Here is a 22,847-nt window from a genome sequence, read left to right on the forward strand (position 1 = left end):
ACCTTTAAAGCTCATCTAGCCTAACCCCCCTGCAATCAGCAGGGACACCTGCAACTAGACCAGGTTGCTCAGAGCCTCATCCAACCTGACCTTGAATCCTCCTTAAATGCTTCATCTACCATCCCTCTGGGCAACTTCTTCCAGTGTTTCACCACCCTCACTGTGAAAAATTTCTTCCTTATATCTAGTCTCAATCTGCCCCCTTTTAGTTTAAAACAATTACCCCTTGTTCTGTCACTACAGGCCTGCTGAAAAGTCTGTCCCCATCTTTCTTACAAACCCCCTTTAAGTACTGAAAGGCTGCAAGAAGGTCTCCCCAGAGAGCCTTCTCTTCTCCAGGCTGAACAACCCCAACTCTCTCAGCCTGTCCTCAGAGGAGAGCTGTTCCATCTCTCTGATCATTTTTGTGGCCCTCCTCAGGACATGCTCCAAGAGGTCCGTGTCTTTCCCGTGTTGAGGGCTCCAGAGCTGGATGCAGTACTGCAGATGAGGTCTTACCCGAGCAGAGTACAGGGGCAGAATCACCTCCCTCAACCTGCTGGCCACATTGCTTTGGATGAAGCCCAGGATACGGCTGGCCTTCTGGGCTGCGAATGCACATTGCTGGCTCATGTCCAGCTTTTCATCCACTAGTACCCTCAAGACCTTCTCAGCAGGTCTGCTCTCAATCCCTTCATCCCCCAGCCTGTATTGATACCAGGGGTTGCCTTGACTCAGGTGCAGGACCTGAGTCCAGCATTCGCTGGCCCTTGTTCTTGTGGGGGACTTCAACCTACCGGACATCTGCTGGAAGTATAACACGGCAGAGAGGAAACAGTCTAGGAGGTTCCTGGAGTGTGTGGAGGATAACTTCCTGATGCAGCTGGTGAGTGAGCCCACCAGGGGAGGTGCCTTGCTGGACCTGCTGTTTACAAACAGAGAAGGACTGGTGGGAGATGTGGTGGTCGGAGGCCATCTTGGGCTTAGCGACCATGACATGATAGAATTCTCAGTTGTGAGTGAAGTAAGGAGACGACTCAGCAAAACTGCTATCATGGACTTCCGGAGGGCAGACTTTGGCCTGTTCAGGTCACTGGTTGAGAGAGTCCCTTGGGAGACAGTCCTGAAGGACAAAGGGGTCCAGGAAGGCTGGACAGTCTTCAAGAAGGAAATCTTAAAGGCGCAGGAGCAGGCGGTCCCCATGTGCTGTAAGAAGAGCTGGCGGGGAAGGCGACCGGCCTGGTTGAACAGGGAGATTTTGCTGGGACTCAGGGAAAAGAGGAGAGTTTATCACCTCTGGAAGAAGGGGAAGGCAACTCATGAAGAGTACAAAGATCTCGTTAGGTCAAGCAGGGACAAAATTAGAAAGGCAAAAGCCCAGCTAGAGCTCAGTCTGGCCACAGTCGTAAAGGATAATAAAAAATGTTTTTACAAATATATTAACAACAAAAAGAGAGGCAAGGAGAATCTCCATCCCCTACTGGATATGGCGGGGAACATTGTCTCCAAGGACGAGGACAAGGCTGAGGTACTTAATGCCTTCTTCGCCTCAGTCTTTAATAGCCACTCCAGGTATCCGCAGGGTATTCAGCCCCCTGAGCTGGAAGATGGGGATGGAGAGCACAATGTACTCCTCATAATCCAGGAGGAAGCAGTCAAGGACAAGCTAAGCCACCTGGACACCCACAAGTCTATGGGGCCTGATGGGATCCACCCGAGAGTACTGAGAGAGCTGGCAGAGGATCTTGCCAAGCCACTCTCCATCGTTTATCAGCAGTCCTGCTTAACAGGGGAGGTCCCAGAAGACTGGAGGCTTGCCAATGTGACACCCGTCTACAAGAAAGGCCGGAAGGAGGATCCTGGGAACTACAGGCCTGTCAGCCTGACCTCTGTTCCAGGGAAGATTATGGAGCGGTTGGTTTTGAGAGTGCTCACAGGGCATCTGCAGAACAGCCAAAGGATCAGGCCCAGCCAGCATGGGTTCATGAAAGGCAGGTCCTGCTTGACCAACCTGATCTCCTTCTATGACCAGGTGACCCGCCTAGTGGATGAGGGAAAGGCTGTGGACGTTGTCTACCTGGACTTTAGTAAAGCCTTTGACAGCGTCTCCCACAGCATTCTCCTGGAGAAACTGGCGGCTCGAGGCTTAGACGGGTTTACTCTTCGCTGGGTGAGGAACTGGCTGGATGGCCGAGCCCAGAGAGTTGTGGTGAATGGCGTTAAATCCGGCTGGCGGCCGGTCACGAGTGGTGTTCCCCAGGGCTCGGTTCTGGGACCAGTCTTGTTCAGTATCTTTATAGATGATCTGGATGAGGGAATTGAGTGCTCCCTCAGTAAGTTTGCAGATGACACCAAGCTGAGTGGGAGTGTTGATCTGCTGGAGGGTAGGAGGGCTCTGCAGAGGGATCTGGACAGGCTGGATCGATGGGCAGAGGCCAACTGTATGAGGTTTAATAAGGCCAAGTGCAGGGTCCTGCACTTTGGCCACAACAACCCCATGCAATGCTACAGGCTTGGGGAGGAGTGGCTGGAGAGCAGCCCGGCAGAAAGGGACCTGGGGGTGCTGGTTGACAGCCGGCTGAATATGAGCCGGCAGTGTGCCCAGGTGGCCAAGAAGGCCAACAGCGTCCTGGCCTGTATCAGGAATAGTGTGGCCAGCAGGAGTAGGGAAGTGATTGTGCCCCTGTACTCGGCACTGGTGAGGCCGCACCTTGAATCCTGTGTTCAGTTTTGGGCCCCTCACTACAAGAAGGACGCTGAGGTGCTGGAGCGTGTCCAGAGAAGGGCAATGAAGCTGGTGAGGGGTCTGGAGCACATGTCTTATGAGGAGCGGCTGAGGGAACTGGGGTGGTTTAGTCTGGAGAAGAGGAGGCTGAGGGGAGACCTTATCGCTCTCTACAACTACCTGAAAGGGGGTTGTGGCGATGAGGGTGTTGGTCTCTTCTCCCAAGTAACTAGTGATAGGACAAGAGGAAATGGCCTCAAGTTGCGCCAGGGGAGGTTTAGATTGGATATTAGGAAAAATTTCTTCACTGAGAGGGTGGTCAGGCATTGGAACAGGCTGCCCAGGGAGGTGGTGGAGTCGCCATCCCTGGAAGTGTTCAAAAAACGTTTGGATGTGGCACTTCAGGACATGGTTTAGGGGACATGGTGGTTCTGGATTAATGGTTGGACTTGATGATCTTAAAGGTCCTTTCCAACCTAGTGATTCTGTGATTCTGTGATTCTGTGACCCTGCATTTGGCCTTGTTGACCTCATGAGGTTCCCATGGGCCCATTCCTTGAGCTTGTCCAGGTCCCTCTGGATGGCATTCTGTCCCTCAGGTGTGTCAACTGCACCACTCATCTTGGCAGCATCTACAAACTTGCTGAGGGTGCACTTGATCCCACTGTCTATGTCACTGATGAAGGCATTAAACAGTACTGGTCCTAGTATGGACCCCTGAGGGACACCACTCATAGCTGATCACCATTTGGATATTGTGCCATTGACCACTACCCTCTGGATGCAACCATCCAACCAATTCCTCATCCACCCAACAGCCCACCCATCAAATCCATATCTCTCCAATTAGGAGAGAAGGCTGCTCTGGGGGACCATGTCAAAGGCCTTACAGAAGTCCAGATAGACAGCATCTGGCTTCACCTGACTGCCATGACTTTTCCAATATCATGGAACATGGCTTGGAAACTACATCAGCCAGTTCCCTCAGGACTTTGGGATGCATCTCATCAGGTCCTATAGACTAGTGTCTGTTCAGGTCTCAAACCTGATCTTCTCTTACAGTGGGAGGGACTTCGCTCCTTCGCTCCTCCAGTTCCCATCTTGCAGTCCATCACCTCGAGAGGTGTGGGAAGAGTGTGATGTGGGAGGCAAAGAAGTCATTGAGTACCTCAGCCTTCTGCTTGTCCATTGTTACCAGTCTGCCAGTCTTGCTCATCAGGCAGGTACACTTTATTGACCTTCTTTTTCTGGCTAACGTACCTGTAGAAACCCTTATTATTATTCTTTGCATCCCTTGCCAAGTTCAGCTCCAGCTGCACCTTGGCCCTCCTGACCTCATCCCTACACAACCAGGCAGCATCCCTGTACTCTTCCCAGGACACCTGTCCCTGCTTCCACTGCCTGTGCATTTCCTTCTTGCCCTTTCATTTGCCCATCAGGTCTCAATGCAGACGTGCCAGTCTCTTGTCTTCCTTTCCTCATTTCTTACACATGGGGACTGAGAGCTCTTGCGCTCCATAGAAAGCGTCTTTAACAATCTGCCAGCTCTGTGCTACTCTCTTGTACCTGCGGGCAGTTTCCCAAGGGGGTCCTATTGACTAGCTCCCAGAACAGCTGGAATTTTTCTTTCCTAAAATTCAGGGTCCTCACTTTACTCTTCACCTGACCAGTATCTTTCAGGACTGCGAATTCCATCAGTTCATGATCACTGCAGCCCAGGCTGCCTCTAATCTTGAACATCACCAAGTAGCTTACTTATGTTCGTGACTAAAAGGTCCGGTATGGCATCCCCTCTGTTAGGGCTGTCTATTACCTGGCTTAAGAAGTTATACTCAATGCATCCCCGGAGTCTCCTGGGTTGCCTGCAGCTCACCATGCTACTCTTCCAGCAGATGTCATGATGGTTGAAGTCCCCCATCAGGATGAGAGCCTGCAAGCTTAATGCCTCCTGTAGCTGGAATGAGAAGGCTTCGTCAATAGATTCCCCTTGATTGGCAGCTTGTAGTAGACACCCACCACAAGATTCACTTTGTTGCCTCGGTCCCTGATTCTTACCCATAAGCTTTTGCCCTGCTCATGGCTATTCATTCATCATTCATCATGGTGTCTAAAAAGGTTTAAGTACCACCCAAAAGTTTTTCTAGTCACTGTAATATTTACAAGCATGACTGCCCTCATTTGTGCCTTTTGGAGATTCTCTGGTGTATACTGAAGATGAGAGCACATTTTCCTGGTAACTGGAGACCCCATAACACCTTTCACTTTTATAAGCAGCCTATTTTCATGAAACTTATAGGTGTATTGTTCATCATCACTGGAAATTCTACCCTGTAAGCAGATTTAGCTGAAATTATCAGCGGATTCAAGCTATTACAGGAGAATCAACAGGCACATATATAAACACCAGCAGGTACAGAACAAGAAACCATCTTTGATTTGCTTCCATGTACAATCAAACTGAATCTTTTTCTCCAGAGAAGATCAAGTTTAATGCCAATAAACATAAAGGGAAATTCATGCAATTTTTCTATGTTCTAGAGAAGTACAGTGTTAGAAGTAAAGTTTTAGCAATTTATTGATGTTTTTCTTGCATTTTCCATGTATGTATCTTAAGTAGACAGTTCTAGCATAGGTATTCTCTTATCAACACATGCTATTGCAGTGTATTACAGTCATCCAATAAAGGTTAACAAAAAAGACGATCTAGAAGCTCCCTTTCCTCTTTGAGCCTCAACTGATAAGTCTCTCACAGTGGGTACACAGGAAAACATTTATAATAGAGCTTGAAAACTGATTCCCAGATAAAGGATTTTCTGCCCACTTCAGATTTAATTAAAAATCTCATTTTGAAATTTTATGGCTACTACCAAGTTGGTTTATAAACCTTATATTTTTATTTAAAGTGAGCATTAACCTTGTGCAGCAGTACAATCATTTTCCACGCTAGGAACACATGCTGCAAACCAAAAACTCGGGAAAAAATCTCAAAAAAACCCACTGGGGTTAGTTTGTTATTTTTAAAGAAGATATTAGAATATGAGGTAAATAGTTATTTTTTTAAATAGTTGAATCATCATTAAAATAACTAAAAGCTTCATAAAGTGAAAGAGTATCCTAGTTAAAATTGCTATAATAATAAAATTTCTGAATAAAGATTTGCAAATTTAATGTTAATATAGAAAGGTTTCTTCCTGCCAAATTTATAAAAACTTGAGGAGATAATGTATTTTACTGACCATAACTGTAAGATAAAAATCATCTTAAAAATAAGTTTTAGTGGAATGGTCTGAAGGATTAGATAAAGAGTTACTAAGTTCTACACCATAGTTCCCTCTCTCACTATCTTATGGAGCTGTGCTATAGAGTTTAACAAACTCCAAGAACTTTGTGTACAACTGAAAACTTGTTGCCTACTCTTATTACTAACTGCATAAATGCCAAAGCAGGAATGATGTTTTGATAGAATTTTGGAAAACTCTTTTCCTTATTTAACATAGTAAAAAAGTTTTAATCATTGGAGATAAAAAATGCCTATCTATCTCCATCCGAAAGTATAGGGTCCTTACATTGCTATGTATGCCTCTGTTGAAGCAGCGAAATATTATGACATTGTTATATATCTTTTAGGAAGTGCAGTTTAAGACTTCTTACTATACATTCTGCAAAGAAATGGATAGTAAAGTTTCACCATGCTTTGGAGCATTAAATACAGTTCAGGAAGATAGAAGTAGAAAAAAACATTGCATCTTGCTCTGACAATCATGTCAGACTAAATTATGTGAGTGGGAGAAATGAAAAGAATATGTATTTTAGATCACTGTGTATTCATATAATAGAAAAATTGTTCTCTAATATGCATTTGATGACTTTACAAAATATACATGTAAAATCACACACATATGAAATATTTCAAAAAACATTTAAGAAAGAATAAAATAGACATGGTAGAGGAGCTTAGGCGTTACTATAGTGATGCTCTTAATGGTGACGCTTTTATGCTCCAAAAGATGTGTTTGTGAGTTTGTCGGGTTTTTTGGGGGGAGGATGTGTGTGGGGAGGAGGCATTTAACCTAAATCATTATTTGAAATTACCTATGGAAACATTTCGATTTGTTTGCAGGTTGTTTCTATACTTGCAAAGTTGCAAACAATGAAACTTAAGTGTTTGAACAATCTGCTGAGTTAGTGTGGGTCACATAAGTTAGAGCTGCCTGGAGCCAAACTGAAGCAATTTTTTTCTAGGATAAAAATCAGAAAAGGGAAAAAAGAGGAGAAGAGAGAGAAGAGAGAGAAGAGAGAGAAGAGAGAGAAGAGAAAAGAAAAAGAGGAAGAGAGAAGAGAGAAGAGAGAAGAGAGAAGAGGGAAGAGGAAACAAAAGAAAAAAACAAAAGAAAAAACAAAAGAAAAAACAAAAGAAAAAACAAAAGAAAAAACAAAAGAAAAGAAAAGGCATTCTTATCTCTGTTTTCATATCTGGCAAGTTTTGTAAAGTTGTTATAGCACTGGTACAAGCATGTTTGCATGATAAGATAAACGTCTAACTCTATCAAAAACTATAAGGAAATTGAGGAAAAAAGCCAACAGCAGCATGTAACATAGAAACACCATGCAACCAATTAACTTGTTTATGAATCATTAGTTCACAAAATCACATTAATAAGGTAGATCTTTTCAACAGTAAATAACAGGTCATTTCAGTAAATGGAGGCAAAAGCACAAGGAAAAAAGTCTCTCCATGTTTCTCTTCAAATGAAAATAGAACTTGGCTACATTAGCTGATGATGTGAAATCTCTAATGACTTTCAGCCTCAAAAGATAAGCTTAGTCAACATCTGGCATGATATTCTACACTTAGAAGTCTTAGTCTTGACTGACTAGATTTAGGCATGAAGCCAGAAGAACTGGTGAATCACTGCATCTCATCAATCTGATATTGTTACATCAGAAGTTGGGGGAACAGGGAAGTTGTTAGTTTTAAGGCACCTAAAAGGCACAGTTTAACACTGAACTAAATTGCAATTTCCATTGTTAGCACATTCATGTTTTGATTAACCTTTAAGTTATTGTAACTGTTTACATTAAATAGATAGTTGTATATGTTAAATGTAACTGTATATGTCACCTGAAAACAACAGAAATAATTTCTAGTCACAGAAAATATTGGAATTTATCTTCTTTTTTTCCATGAAATCCCACTACTACACTAACAGGACTACGGTGGAATTTATTCAAATAGTTTGAATAAATCGACCAACAGTGAATATCTGCAATAATAAAGTAATTACAGAGAACAAGTACAGATGGCTGGACAATCGCTTGATGTAATTAAAACAGCAACTGCCTTAAAGGAGAGCTGAACATTGCTAGCAGTACAAAAAAAAACCCCAAAAACAGTCAGATTACTGGTATGAATATAAGCTTTTCAAACTTAATTTGGGGAAAATTTTGTCTTAATTCATATGGCTCACCCATATTATTTCCTCCTGTAATGCAACCAACAGTCAAAACTAAAGTAGTTACAGAAGAGAAAGCCTTCTTGAATTGCATATCCAAATCTTTATTTCATATCCAAATCTTTATTTCTCTTTCATAAAGATTTCAGTTTCAATCTGAGAGTATCTGAGTAAATTACAAACACATCTACATAAATTAGAAACGTATTTATGCTTCACAGAATCACAGAATCAGTAAGGTTGGAAAAGACCTTTCAGATCATCGAGTCCAGCCATCAACCCAATACCACCATGCCCACTAAACCAAATCCTGAATTGCCACACCTACAAGTTTTTTGAACACCTCCAGTGATGGTGACTCCACCACCTCCCTGGGCAGCCTGTTCCAATGCTTGGCCACCCTCTCGGTTAAGAAATTTTTCCTAATATCCAATCTAAACCTCCCCTGGCGCAACTTGAGGCCTTTCCTCTTGTCCTATCACTAGTTAGTTGGGAGAAGAGACCAACACCCACATTGCCACAACCCCCTTTTTTCAGGTAGCTGTAGAGAGCAATAAGGTCTTCCCTCAGCCTCCTCTTCTCCAGACTAAACAACCCCAGTTCCCTCAGCTGCTCCTCGTAAGACTTGTGCTCCAGACCCCTCACCAGCTTCGTTGCCCTTCTCTGGACACGCTCCAGCACCTCAACATACTTCTTGTAGTGAGGGGCCCAAAACTGAACACAGTATTCAAGGTGCGGCCTCACCAGTGCCGAGTACAGGGGCACAATCACTTCCCTACTCCTGCTGACCACGCTATTTCTGATACAGACCAGGATGCTGTTGCCCTTCTTGGCCACCTGGGCGCACAGCTGGCTCATGTTCAGCCGGCTGTCAACCAGCACCCCCAGGTCCTTTTCTGCTGGGCAGCTCTCCAGCCACTTTTCCCCCAGCCTGTAGCATTGCATGGGGTTGTTGTGCCCCAAGAGCAGGACTCGGCATTTGGCCTTGTTGAACCTCATAAAGTTGACCTCTGCCCATCAATCCAGCCTGCCCAGATCCCTCTGCAGAGCCCTCCTACCCTCCAGCAGATCAACACTCCCACCCAACTTGGTGTCATCTGCAAACGTACTGAGGGAGCACTCGATCCCCTCATCCAGATCATCTATAAAGATATTGAACAAGACCAGCCCCAGAACCGAGCCCTGGCCACCAACTGAATTTAACTCCATTCACCACAACTCTTTGGGCTTTGCCATTCAGCCAGTTTTTTATGCAGCAGAGAGTACATGAGCTCGGTAAAAGCTTACATAAGCCATGAGCTACCAGTTTCTCTAGGAGAATGCTGTGGGAGATGGTGTCAAAGGCTTTACTAAGGTCCAGTCAAACAACATCCACAGCCGTTCTCACATCCAGGTCACCTGGTCATAGAAGGAGATCAGATTGGTCAAGCAGGACCTGCCTTTCATGAACCTATGCTGGTTGGGCCTGATCCCTTGGTTGCCCTGCACATGCCCTGTGAGTGCCCTCAAGATGAGCCTCTCCATAATCTTCCCCAGTACGGAGGTCAGGCTGACAGGCCTGTAGTTCCCCAAACCCTCCTTCCAGCCCTTCTTCACATTGGCAAGCCTCCAGTTTTCTGGGACCTGCCCTGTTAACCAGGACTGCTGATAAATGATGGCGAGTGGCTTGGCAAGCTCTTCTGCCAGCTCTCTCAGTACTCTTGGGTGGATCCCATCAGGCCCCAGGGACTTGTGAGTGTCCAGGTGGCATAGCAGGTCATTAACTGCTTCCTCTTGGATTATGGGGAGTTTATTTTGCTCTCCATCTCTGTCTTCCAGCTCAGGGGGCTGAATACCCTGAGGATAACTGGTTTGGCTACTAAAGACTGAGGTAGAGAAGGCATTAAGTACTACAGCCTTTTCCTCATCCTTGGTGACAAAGTTCCCCCTCACATCCAAAAAAGGATGGAGATTCTCCTTGGCTCTCTTTTAACATATTTGTAAAAATATATTTTTTATCCCTTATGGCTATGGCCAGACTGAGTTCTAGCTGGGCTTTTGCCTTTCTAATTTTCTCTTTGCACTACCTAATGAGATCCCTGTACTCTTCTCGAGTTGCCTGCTCCTTCTTCCAAAGGTCATAAACTCTCCTTTTCTTCCTGAGTCCCAGCAAAATCTCCTTGTTCAGCCAGTTCGTCTTACAGCACATGGGGACCTCCTGCTCCTGCACCTTTAAGATTTCCTTCTTGAAGACTGTCCAGCCTTCCTGGACCCCTTCGCCCTTCAGGACTGTCTCCCAAGGGAGTCTCTCAACCAGTGACCTGAACAGGCCAAAGTCTGCCCTCCGGAAGTCCATGGTAGTGGTTTTACTGACCCCTCCCCCCGCCCCTTATTTCACCACGAATTGAGAATTCTGTCATTTCATGGTCTCTAAGCCCAAGACTGCCTCTGACCACCACATCTCCCACCAGTCCTTCTCTGTAAACAAAAGTTTCTCCTCTCTTTGAGGAGACCTGAACAGTTCAAGTTACCAGTGAAACAGAAATCACTTAATTGTCTGACTCTCCAATATAAATAAGAACTTTGTACCCGAATACAGAATATTCATGTTACGGTCTATCAGTAGTTACCTTGCAATTTTCAGAATTCCTGACTGTTACATATTAAAAATCTCCAAACAAACTCATGGCATGTGCTAAATGTATCGCTGACAGCAGAAATTCATCAGAAGGTGAAAATCTAGGGACCATGCAACTATAGAAACTTGCACAAAAACATATTCAATATACTTGGGCAGTTTGAGAGCACAATAAAGACAAACTCATGCTGGTGAGTAATTTCTGTAAGTGGAAAACAAGCTGCTAATATGGAATTATCTTGAAACATCATATCTGTTTCATACCTGATAGCTATATCATTATTTCTTTGTAAATTATACTCCTCGTAGCTGAATACTAAAAGGAATACATAGTTTACATTTTGTTTTACTTATATGACAAAACAAATTATTTTTTTTATCTCTTAAGTTACTTCATGAACATTTTGCCATGGAAATATTATTCCACAAAATGATAAAAAAATATAGAAAGTACATTTTGATTTGGCTTTTTAGCCAGGATGAATTTAAATCCTTGCTTTTCAAACCTTGATAGTTAAATCTTCAATTTAAATAACAAACTGGTACATATTTCAGAACATGACTTGCGTTATATGTATATGTATATACACTGGGTACAATTTAAAAAGTCAATATATACAAGGATTCATTGTCTTAAACTACTTCTGATACCAATATGGGATGAATTCTGGTAAATGTCATCTGAAAGCAGACCTCCACATCTGCTGTTTGATATGAATACAAAGATTTTAAACATTAAGAGTGGCTGGAAGGCTTCTCTACCATTCCTTAAGTGGATTAAGTCTTTGCAGTAATTTTTATGTTTAAAAGCTATATTTTCTACTCAAAGAGCATAACTGACTAAAAAATGCTCAGATATGCTGTTTGAAAGGAAAAATAAATCTTTTAAACATAAAAACACCTACAGTGCTCTCCTTCCCCATGAGACACCTGGAAGATGAACTAGAACTGATAAAGTAACGAAGTAATTAAAAGTAGATTGTGTCACAGAACTGTATTTCACTTCCTACTTTGAAGTATGAGGTACTCTTCGCTTTACAGAGGTATGCTCCATGAAGCAGTGAAAATGAAATTACTTTCTATTACAGGTGTAATTGAATGAAAATTTTAAACAAAGATTATTCAGTACCTTTAGAAATACCTCTGTACAGTATCCACTTCATTGGAATGTAACCTCAGAAATTACTGTATTTTATGAGCCATCCTTCTGCATGACATAATTAAATTATTAATCCAATTAATTTATATGTTTGTTCTACAAGAAAACTCCTATAAGATTCTATGATCCTGTGATCTGTGTTATGAACAACTGAGCTAGATGACTGCATGCACAAGTATTCATCTACAACCTTCAGAAAGTTTTCCAAGTGTGGATTTTAATATTGCCGGGGGCGGGGAGGAGGGGGGTTGGAGGGATAGAAAGAAAAAAAGAATGAAAGCTTGGTCTCACATCTCACAGATATAGGAAAAGAAAAAACATTGGAGCATTGGCTTGGAGATCACTGATCTAGGCTGGTCGAAGGCCTGAACAGCAAACATTTTGTACTTCGAAATTTGAATTATCTCATAGCTCTAAGATGGAAAAACCTAAAGGCATAAGGACAAAAAGGAATGAACTGGCAGCACAATAATTTTTCATCTTCAAATGCATAGTTCCTATCTATCTCACAACATAGGTGTAGAAATTGTCTTCCCTTCTATGGTAGTGGCTTCAAGTTGGAGTTGGAAATATTTATAACACAAGGTATATGACAATGTTGTCTCTGAGAGAATGAGTCTGCTGAGTGGTAGGCTTCTTCTAGTCTTTCCAGTCTCTATTTTATGAAAAAAATAAATCTCAAAGATATTATTTTTTAAAAGGGTATTTACACCTAAAGCATTTTTTTCTGTTGTAGTTTTGTTCAGAAAAGTTATGCAGAATGAAATAAATGCTTCCTATATCTTTTAAGAATGTTTTTATTCCAAAAGAATTATACTGAACATAAAAACTAGTCATGTTAGAATAAGCTTCACTGTTTGATCATAAATTTTTAAAAATCTGAGCTTTATGAATACATTCTGAACTGGACATACTTAACAGACAGGCCTGGAAAACATAGTATAAAATAAAAACAACCTAGAAAATTAGTGTAGAATGTATATCTGGCTTCCTTTTCTCTTCTTTTTTCTCTATACACAACATTCCATTCTGCCACATGGAAAGAACAGGTTTTTGAAATTAAAACAGAATGGAATAGTTCCAGTAGGAAGGGACAGACATACAACAATCATAGAATTATAGAATCATAGAATAGTTTGCGTTGGAAGGGACCTTTAAAGGTCATCTAGTCATCATCACCAGACTCATTGTAAAAAAATGTATTCCTTACATGTAGTTGAAATCTACCCTCTTTTAGTTTGAAACCATTACCCCTTGTCCTATTGCAACAGGCCCTGCTGAAAAGTTTGCCCCCATCTTTCTTATAAGTCCCCTTTAAGTACTGAAAGGCTGCAAGAAAGTCTCCCCAGAACCTTCTTTTCTCCAGGCTGAACAATCCCAATTCTCTCAGCCTGTCCCCAGAGAAATGTTCCATCCCCCTGATCATTTTTGTGGCCCTCCTCTGGACTCACTCCAACAGCTCCATGTCTTTCCTGCGCTGAGGGCTCCAGAGCTGAATGCAGTACTGCAGGTGGGGTCTCACCAGAGTGGAGCAGAGGGGCAGAATCAACTCCCTCGACCTGCTGGCCTTAAAAAGAATATGCAGCCCAGGATACGGTTGGCCTTCTGAGCTGCGAGCACATATTGCTGGCTCATGTCCAGCTTTTCATCCACCAGTACCCCCAAATCCTTCTTGGCAGGTCTGCTCTCAATCCCTTCATTCCCCCAGCCTGTATTGATACCAGGTTGCCCCTACCCATATGCAGGACCCTGACTTGATAAACCTCTTGATGTTCCCATGGACCCATTGACTGAGCTTGTCCATGTCCCTCTGGATGGCATTCCATCCCTCAGGCTTGTCAGCCGCACCACTCAGCTTGACAGCATCTACAAACTTGCTGAGGGTGCACTTGATCCCACTGTGTCACTGGTGAAGATATTACATAGTATTGGTCCCAGCATGGACCCCTGAGGGACACCGCTCATCATCGATATCCATCTGGACATTGAGCCATTGACCACTATGGATGCAACGATCAACCAATTCCTCATCCACCCATCACATCCATATCTCTCCAATTTAAAGAGAAGGCTGTTGTGGGGAACCGTGTCAAAGGCCTTACAGAAATCTGGATGAACAACATCCATAGTTCTTCCCTTGTCCACTGATCTGGTAGTCTCAGCTGTTAAAGGTGCTGTCATTACGAGGTGGGTTCCCGGAGGAAGGCGCGGAGGAAGAGCTGTGTCCCAGGGCAGGTGCTGCTTGTTCCCTGCAGCTTTGCCCCCTTCTTCTGCTTGGAGCCCTTGCCAGGGCTGCTCTCTTCCCCACGCTGCTTCTCACATGCTCTCAGCACCTTCTTCATGGCTATGGACACGTCTGAGACATGGAACTCCTCCTCCATTACCCAGCAGACTGGGGACAAGGCAGGGTCCAGGGTCACATCCCCATCCAGGGGCAGGGAGTAGACCATGTGCATTTGGTGGATGCGAGAGAAGATGTGGATGACCTCTCCAATGAGCCGCAGGCCTCCTGCCATCACCGGCCATCCCATCCAGGCCCGGAGGTGATCTGCCAGCGCCTTCCTCTGCTGCTCTTCCTGCAGGCCCTGAGCCAGTGGGAAGCTGGGGAACTCCCAGAGCTGTGCCAGGAGACCCGAGCTGGGTCTCTGCATGATGAGGTACTCCAGGGCCCTGTGGCAGCCCCTCCGCTCCACTATACACGTGGCCATTCACACCGCCTGCAGCTGCCTCTTCGCTGCTTTCCGGGGAAAGCTGGTCACCCCCAGGCTGCTGTCCCATGGCTCTGCAGCTGGGGGACACAGGGGACAAGCCCCAACACCACAGTCCTCAACATCAGGCACTTGGGCGGGTTTTCCAAACAACTTCTGAGAGGCTAAGGTCAGCTCTTTCTCCACCCTGCGCCATGCTCAGCAGCGCTGCTTCACGGGACACTTCCTGCACAGCGGGGCCTTGGGCACACACACAGTTGCCCCCAGCTCCATCAGGGATCTGGAGAGGAATCTGGACAGGCTGGATCGATGGCGGAGGTCAACCATATGAGGTTTAATAAGGTCAAGTGCCGAGTCCTTGGGGCACAACAACCCCATGCAACGCTACAGGCTTGGGGAGGAGTGGCTGGAGAGCTGCCCGGTAGAAAAGGACCTGGGGGTGCTGGTAGACAGCTGGTTGAACATGAGCTAGCAGCGTGCCTAGGTGGCCAAAAAGGCCAACAGCGTCCTGGCCTGTATCAGAAATAGCGTGGCCAGCAGGAGTAGGGAAGTGATTGTGCCCCTGTACTCAGGGTACTGGTACAAAGTACCCCTGTACTTTGCTCCTTCAGTCTCCATCTTGCAGTCCACACCTTGAGAGGTGTGGGAAGAGACACTGCTAGTGATGAATGAGGCAAAGAAGTCACTGAGTACCTCAGCCTTCTCCTTATGTGTTGTTACCTGTTTGTCTGTCTTGCTCATCAGTGGGGTACACTTTCTTTGACTTCCAGCTAGTCCAACCAAAAGTTAAAGCATCCTCTTAAGGGCATTGTCCCAATGTCTCTTAAACACTGACAGGCTTGAGGCATCACCCATCTCTTTAGGAAGCCTGTTACAGTGTTTGACTACCTGCTCAGCAAATAAAAGCTTCCTAATATCAAGTCTGAAGCTCCCCTGAAGCAACTTTGAACCATTTCCATGAATTCTGTCACTGGATACCAGGAAGAAGAGATCAGCACCACTCTCTCCACTTCCCCTCCTCAGGAAGCTGTAAAGAGCCATGAGGTCATCCCTCAGACTTCTTTTGTCCTAACAATAGACATTAAGGAATGATCCAACAAAGCAAAGAATCAGGTGGTCTACTAGGTCCTATGTGCAACAGTACTTCTTCATGGTAGATTTGGTTAGGGAAGTTACAAAGGAAAAGCCATTATCTTTAGGTTAGTTTTTGCTCTGAAGTTTTCATTTTCACTGCTCTAAACAAATTGGGAAAAAAACCCTGGGAATTTTCTTTTACAGATCTCTCTATTTGATATTAGTAGTTTGCATGATATTTTACTGTAAGCCAGGAAATTACCATGCAGTGATATAAATATTTCTCCTGTAGCACGTCCTGCTGTTTTATTTTTGTACCCCTGCGAGGCTAATAAGCTACATGATATATTATCATCACAAGGTGATGGTAACACTCACAAGAGACATAAGTATTTTGCCATTTGTTATACTTGAAGTCAAATCGTTTCCTTTACCATTAGTGTAATCAATTATTGACTACAAAATCTTTATAGAACAAGGATAAAAATCCCAAAGGGTTTTCAAACCTACACAGCTACCAAATGTAAGTAGAAATTAAAAAAACATTGGTTTTCCAGAAAAGGATATATGATGAATTAATTGGATTTCCCTTTCATTTTTTCACATAATATTAAAGGAAAGCAATAGAAATACTTTAAAAATAATTATACAATGTAAAGTTAACTCAAAAAATTATTAACTCAAAAAAACCAATCCACATTAGTAGTGAAATAATGTAAGAGAGGAAAAAAGGAAAGGATTAGAAAGTCTTAAGACCTCAACAGTATGCATAGCCAAGCAAGATAAGATTATAAAAAAATACCCTGTTGGTTATTATTGCCTGCAATATCAAGGAGTAATAATCTGTTTCATACATAGAAGTCAATGCTGGAGAAACTAATTATTTAAAACAGGTTTCACTAAAACAAAAACTCTAATTTTTTTCAGGGGAAAAAAACCAACTAAACAAAAAAACCCACTTTTAGTATGCTGATATCTCCTAAGAATTGAGGTTTATTGTAAGGAAAGGCTTTTTTCTTTTTTCTTCTCTTAGTTTATTTTATTTTCATCTTTTTTTAACTACCTCAAATGAAGAATTAAAAGATACCACTTTGAGTATAGGAAAGTCTTGTAAGCTATTTTAAAGAAATAAAAATGTAGAAGAGTAAGTGAGCTCTCATCTACATGAAAACAGCTTTAATTCTTTCACCAGGTCTGTGATCTTATAAGCACTTCCATAAATAACTAAATAATGATAGAGAGGTTCACGGTAAAGAGGCACTCGGAAGGGAAGTGTGTATGTTCTTCTGGAGTCAGAGCCAGAAAACGGACTGTTCTAATTCAACAGAATAGATGGCATAGAAAAACAATGTCATATTCACCAAAGTATCTATGTGGTTGAAATAATTAAAATCCATTTTCTTTTAAAAACTGCATCACAAAGCATTTAATGCAAATTTTTTTCTCCTTTAGATTATGATTATTCTTAGCTAGCTGAGCTTAACCTTTAATTGAATGTAAGATAAATAATTTAAAATTTATAGATTTATGACACTTTAAAATGTAGAAAAAATATTAAGCATAATCTTAGTATAAATATAAAATGCCCTTTTCATTCTCTCCAGCTAAAGAATCTCATTTATTATAATTAATGCTGGAAAGTTACTTTTATTGAAGTCATTTTCACATTAGTGGTTATACTGTTGTCATATCATTATCTGCTGCAAGTTTGTTTCTTATGACAATTATAAAAATTAAAAAGCTAGAGCTAATATTAGCTATTGGCTAATATGTTTCTGAAAGGTATGCAGAAGACATGGTATTTTTAAACTTATTAAAAACCCAAACTGAGACACAAATCTGCTTTTCTGGAGCACTAAGAGACATCTTCAGTAATACACATCTTCGCTAATGGCACTGCTTCTTGCTTTGAACTCCAACACTATCAGAGAATCAACTGCCACTTTTATCAGAAAACTTAAAAAATATTCCTTAGAACACCTACAAGGACAATTTAACATTGTCTTAATTACAGTATTAGCTATTTCTTCATGCATAACAAAAAGGTAATTATTCCTTAAGCCTACGAAAACATTCAGCAAAATAATCTGCATTATATTACTAGCAAGAGTACTCCTATATGTTACACTAAACATAAGTTATTGTTCAACAGATTATTGTTTCTAAGTACCTAAAATAAAAACACTTCTCAAAATTCTCCTGAAAACTACTGCATTGCATGAAAGTTCAGTTTTAAGAAAGCAAAGGTCTTTTAGGAATGTTGATTGAGTAGTGGAAGCTTTGTAAGCTTCTTCCATCTGCCCCAGATACTAGACATTAACAATAAAGAACATCTTGTGGGAAAATACAAGAAAAACAAACAAACAAACAACAAAAACAAACAAGACTTGGAAAGGGTCAGACCAACTCCGTCTAAATTAAGCATTGCTTACTCACTTCTAGAATCAATAGGAGAGGCATGTACAGCTTAGCTTACCTAATACATTTTTCTTATCTCTGAGGGAAAATATTTATTTAGGAAAATTAATGTATTGGGCCATATCAAGCCACAACATCTCCTTTTTCTTCAGTTTTAATTTTTTTTTCCTTTGTTGACAATTATGTGCTTGGAAAACACAATGAATATACAGATTCTGCGGATGATAAGAATAGTCAGGGTAAAGGTTGAGCTTAATCAGACTAAAACTCGAAAGCAACATACCTGAAAGTCGCAATTATCAGCAGCTTTCCCTTTGAGAAACTCACTGATATTTATGAAGAACTTCCTATTAATTTTAGGAAATGAATTTTGCATCTGTTTTTAACAAACTTTTTCATTGTCTCACTCTGACTGTGGCAGAACTGAAAGCAGAACCTAAACTCTCCAGCTCCTAACACCTATTCCCTTTCATCCTGTGAAATGAACTCTTAAGTCAGACTCAGGTGTGGAAACAACTTATTTCTTGCTGATGCAGCATGATGCAACTGCATCCCCTGCAAACATTAGCATTTGGCTACATGAGTTCCTGGTTTGTTTACCATTTGAATGAAGGTATAATTTTATTTGCTTGTAAATGATTTTCCAAATTTTTATATTTTAAAACCTATAATTTCACAGAGAAGCCTTAAAAACATTTCTGTTTTCATTCTCTCATTGCACCAAAGGAAGGGTCTTTGCAAGACAGTTCTACTAAAGTGATTAAAATAGTTAGCTACTTAGCTATAGTAGTAACTGCAAAGAATTCAAAGGCTGTCCAAGTTCAGATCTCAGCATTTAGAATATACACTAAAACTTTCATTAAACTCTTACCTGCTAGAAACCTGAGGAAAACCAAAATAAACACTCGTCACTGTGCTTTCCTTAAAAATAATCTGTAAAGTATCTTAATATTTGTCATTCTTTTCAGGATGTATCCCAGTGATCAGAGGCTTGAAAGGCACAGCCATTGCATATTTTGCTGTATTTTCCACAACACAAAGCACCACAACTCCCACCAAGGTCAGCAGCATTTTGTGTAATGCTAAAAAGATAAGAAGTCACACTATTTCAGAATTGACTGTATACATAGCTAAGTCGTATCACTGATGAAATTAAAAAATGTAAGCGGCCTTTTGCAATAGATATATGGCATTATTTTATAGCAAGAAAATTTCTAAATATAATTATCTTCACTAATCATCTCAATGAACTACAGTTTTTTCTTCTATGCTTCCCAGAGGAGTGTCTTGTGGCACATACAGAAGTGCCAGCCTGCAGTATTTTCTTGTTTTTGTTAAAGTCACATCTCTAGGAGTTATAAGAAACACACACAAAATCTAGCCTTCAGGTGTTAGGAATGAAGCACAGAAGTATGGAAAATAAATATGAAAATATAGGAAAGTAAATAAAAAATATCACAAATTTGTGTATATATTGTTTTGAGGTCAATCTATTGTCTGCTTGTTTTTCTTATGGGGGCTTTCCATGACTTCTGACATTAATATTCTATTGTATATGTGAGCTCAAGACTTGTAGAATTTAGACTATGTGTTCTAACATACAGTTAGTATTTGATCCAAAATGTCTGTGATCAAATAAACATAAAATATAACAGGTTTAGATATTTCCTAAAATTCTACATCCCTACTGATAGCAATAGTTACAATCTAGTCATCCACAACCCACAAATAATGGCCTGCCTGGTTGAATAGATTCTGCTTGCAGTGTTTCCACTATCTCAGTACAAAGTGTTAGTTAAGTGAAGAGCAGTTGCAAACCACAGGGCCTTATGGATAGAACTATGTTTAGCTATTTCCAAAGGTTGTAATTCCCTTCTTTACACAGTTGCTATAGTATTGTGGATGAAGTTTTAATCTATCTCGTTATAGCTGAACCTCAGAAATACCATATGCGTAAATACTTTATCCCTTGTACAGACTATAGTTCCTGTGGAAAAAGAAGTGACTGTCATAGTATTGTATTAAGGAAATTTTATTCCTGTGTGAGATGTGGAAAGGTAAGAATAACTCAGATTTAGACTATCTAAATCAGTTTACGGTTTAATTGTTGTAAATGAATAATCCTTTTGGGATTAGTAGTGAAAGAAATAATGCAGGCAGGTTGCAGAAAGCCCTCTCAATGCTCAAAACATTGAAAATTTTGAGACCAGATTATGAGGCATAACACAGGGTTTTTCTACTCTCCAAGAATATGTCAGTGAACACCACAAAAACATTTTAAAAGGCACTTTTAATGGGGTATCTTCATGTTTGATTGTTCTTTCAAGACCTATTTCGAAACTACATTGTATACACTTATATGCATATATATGTGTATTTATATAATTGGACAAAGATGGGATTATTTATCAAAGAGGTAGTCAAGGCACTAGGAAAATTGCAGCACAAGATGGTTTCAAGAGATGTTTGTGAGAGAAAATAGTGAATCAATACGGTAAAATTTAGAAAGAAAATTTCCGTTCTGCAGGCCAGCAGAATTGATTGAAAATCTTGAGACTAGAAAAAAAAATTGTTTATTCCATTTTGTTTTCTATCCTTTCTTGTCAGAGGACAACTAAATTTATTATCAGCTAATAGAATGCAAGTGCTCCTGAGTTCCACTACCATAAAGTACCATTACTTTCCAGGAGGCAACAGTTAACATTTTTTAATTGTAGTAGCATTACAAAAGAACTTTATATTGGCATGATCTGAATTTGAAGGAGTCCCTTCACTTAATTACATTTAAAATTAAGTTAATACAAGTGCTAGGAAATATAGAAACCAATGCTGCTTTGAAGCTTATGCCCTGACTGGTCTCCTTCACTACTATTCTGTTTAGTAATACTATTTTAATCCATTGTTGTAATTCAATCCTAACTGGATTTTCTATTCCCACATAAACCTAGTCTGATGGGAAATGACAGGTTGTGAGTAGACAGAACACTCTGTTCGTGATATAAAGCCAGCCAAGACAGTAGCATTTGGCAGCCATCGCTATTCAAAGACTAAAGTACTTTGTATGAGATCCTTTTTCCTTAGCTGTTCTTAGCTCTTTCTTTAGTTGACAGTCTCAACCACGATGCTAGTTAATGCTTTTGGGGGCATAAGCAGCCAGTGGGTAATATTCTCCAAGAGCTAACTCATTTTACACAAGGCACTTAACTGCCACCTTAGAGTAATGACTTTCTATCACTACTGACCTGGGCTTGATTCAATTCTTTTACTATTTATCTTCACTGTAATAAACAAATTTGTCTTGTCAGTACAGTTTGTTTACTTAGCCCCTTCTGAAAAACACTTTCTAAAAGTCACTTACACCAGGCAGGAGAAACAACAGTACCAGTTAGAGAAGAACTGTGTTAGAGAAAATATTTTAGTTTTATAACTTCCTTAAGTTCCTCAGTTAATGTATCACTTATCAAGAAATTTCAGGATAAAATCTTTATATATTGGAAAAGTTTTTCCACTTAAAATTCATAGCATGAGCAATAGCATGTGGGATTCTACCTGGAAAATGCTAAAGGCAATTGTTTCCTTTTGAAGAGAAAAACAAGAGGAAAATATTCACTTATCTGAACCTTTGGAGGCATCTTGAGTTTTTCTATATTCTCCCATTACTATTTGTGCGATTAGATCTGACTGTGCCTCAAGTTTCCGTATCTATGCTCCTGGCAAGTGAGCTATGCCTCTGAGGAACATCCTTTGTTAGGAATGGTGAACTCTGGCAGTATAGAGCCTGTCTTCTGTATTGCCATTTATAAAACCTAGTATGTATTCCTCTTTGACTCTCAGACTACTTTGCTCCATCAGAGTCTGTCCATGAGCCAACTTCTTATGCTATTATTATTTCCCAAAGTTTAATTCTGCTGATATGGCCATTTCCAGTATAGGTGGAAACAAAGGGTCAGAAAAAATCAATTCTACTCATGCCCTTTGCACACTGTTGTTGAGTCCCTCAGATCAAAAAAGACACAAAGACATTTTGGTACAGATTAAAATTTGATTTTTTTTTCCTATCACCCTTTCCCCTCCACCTTTGGTGTCATTCAGGTAGAAAACTATGGGCAGAATAGTTTATTTTATGCTTACTTCTGGGGGAAAAAAAAAAAGAAATAAAAAAGATATCATATGGTGTCAAAATTATTGAATCCTGTTTTCCTTTCAGGTTTCCTCAGGCCTATGTTAATTGCTAAAATCTGAGAGTGCTGGCCAGAGCTTGCTAAGAGTAGAACCAAAGTCCATGTTGTTTCTTTCCTCTGCCAGTTCATTATATTCTCTACACCAGCATGTTGGACACAGGATCTCAGGAAGGATGTGAGTCATAAGTGCAGGTTCCTTGCATATTGTCAAATGGATCAATCACTGTTTTTCCAGTGCACCAGGAGTGCTTAAATATTTTCTTATATACTTTACATGTCATTATAAAATTTCTATCATCATGCTATTGTAATAATATGAATAATAAATAATATATGTATATGTATGCTGTATGAAATAATATAAAAAACATAAAAAATAAAATTTCAGTAAGCATAAAACCTTTTGGTACGTATTGTTAAGCAGAAGGTTTTATTTTAACTATCTGTGCCCAATTTTTTTCCCCCAAAAACATTTTGACTGAATAATGAAACTGTATTAAATACAATATCTAAATCATGCTGTGGGTCACTGA

General features: G+C 40.9%; 1 protein-coding gene and 1 pseudogene across 6 annotated transcripts in view; both read right to left on the reverse strand.

Annotated features, from left to right (window-relative positions):
• Positions 1-22,847, reverse strand: part of PCDH7 (protocadherin 7) — a gene marked incomplete at its 3' end in the record, with an annotated part of 296,658 nt that overhangs the window by 115,730 nt on the left and 158,081 nt on the right. The window lies entirely within an intron of this gene.
• Positions 14,114-15,019, reverse strand: LOC309404934 (adenine DNA glycosylase-like; annotated as a pseudogene). Its single transcript has one exon. The product of its transcript is annotated as an adenine DNA glycosylase-like (transcript).

This window comes from Phaethon aethereus (genome assembly GCF_964289735.1).
Source record: "Phaethon aethereus genome assembly, chromosome: 4".
Classification (NCBI taxonomy): domain Eukaryota; kingdom Metazoa; phylum Chordata; class Aves; order Phaethontiformes; family Phaethontidae; genus Phaethon; species Phaethon aethereus.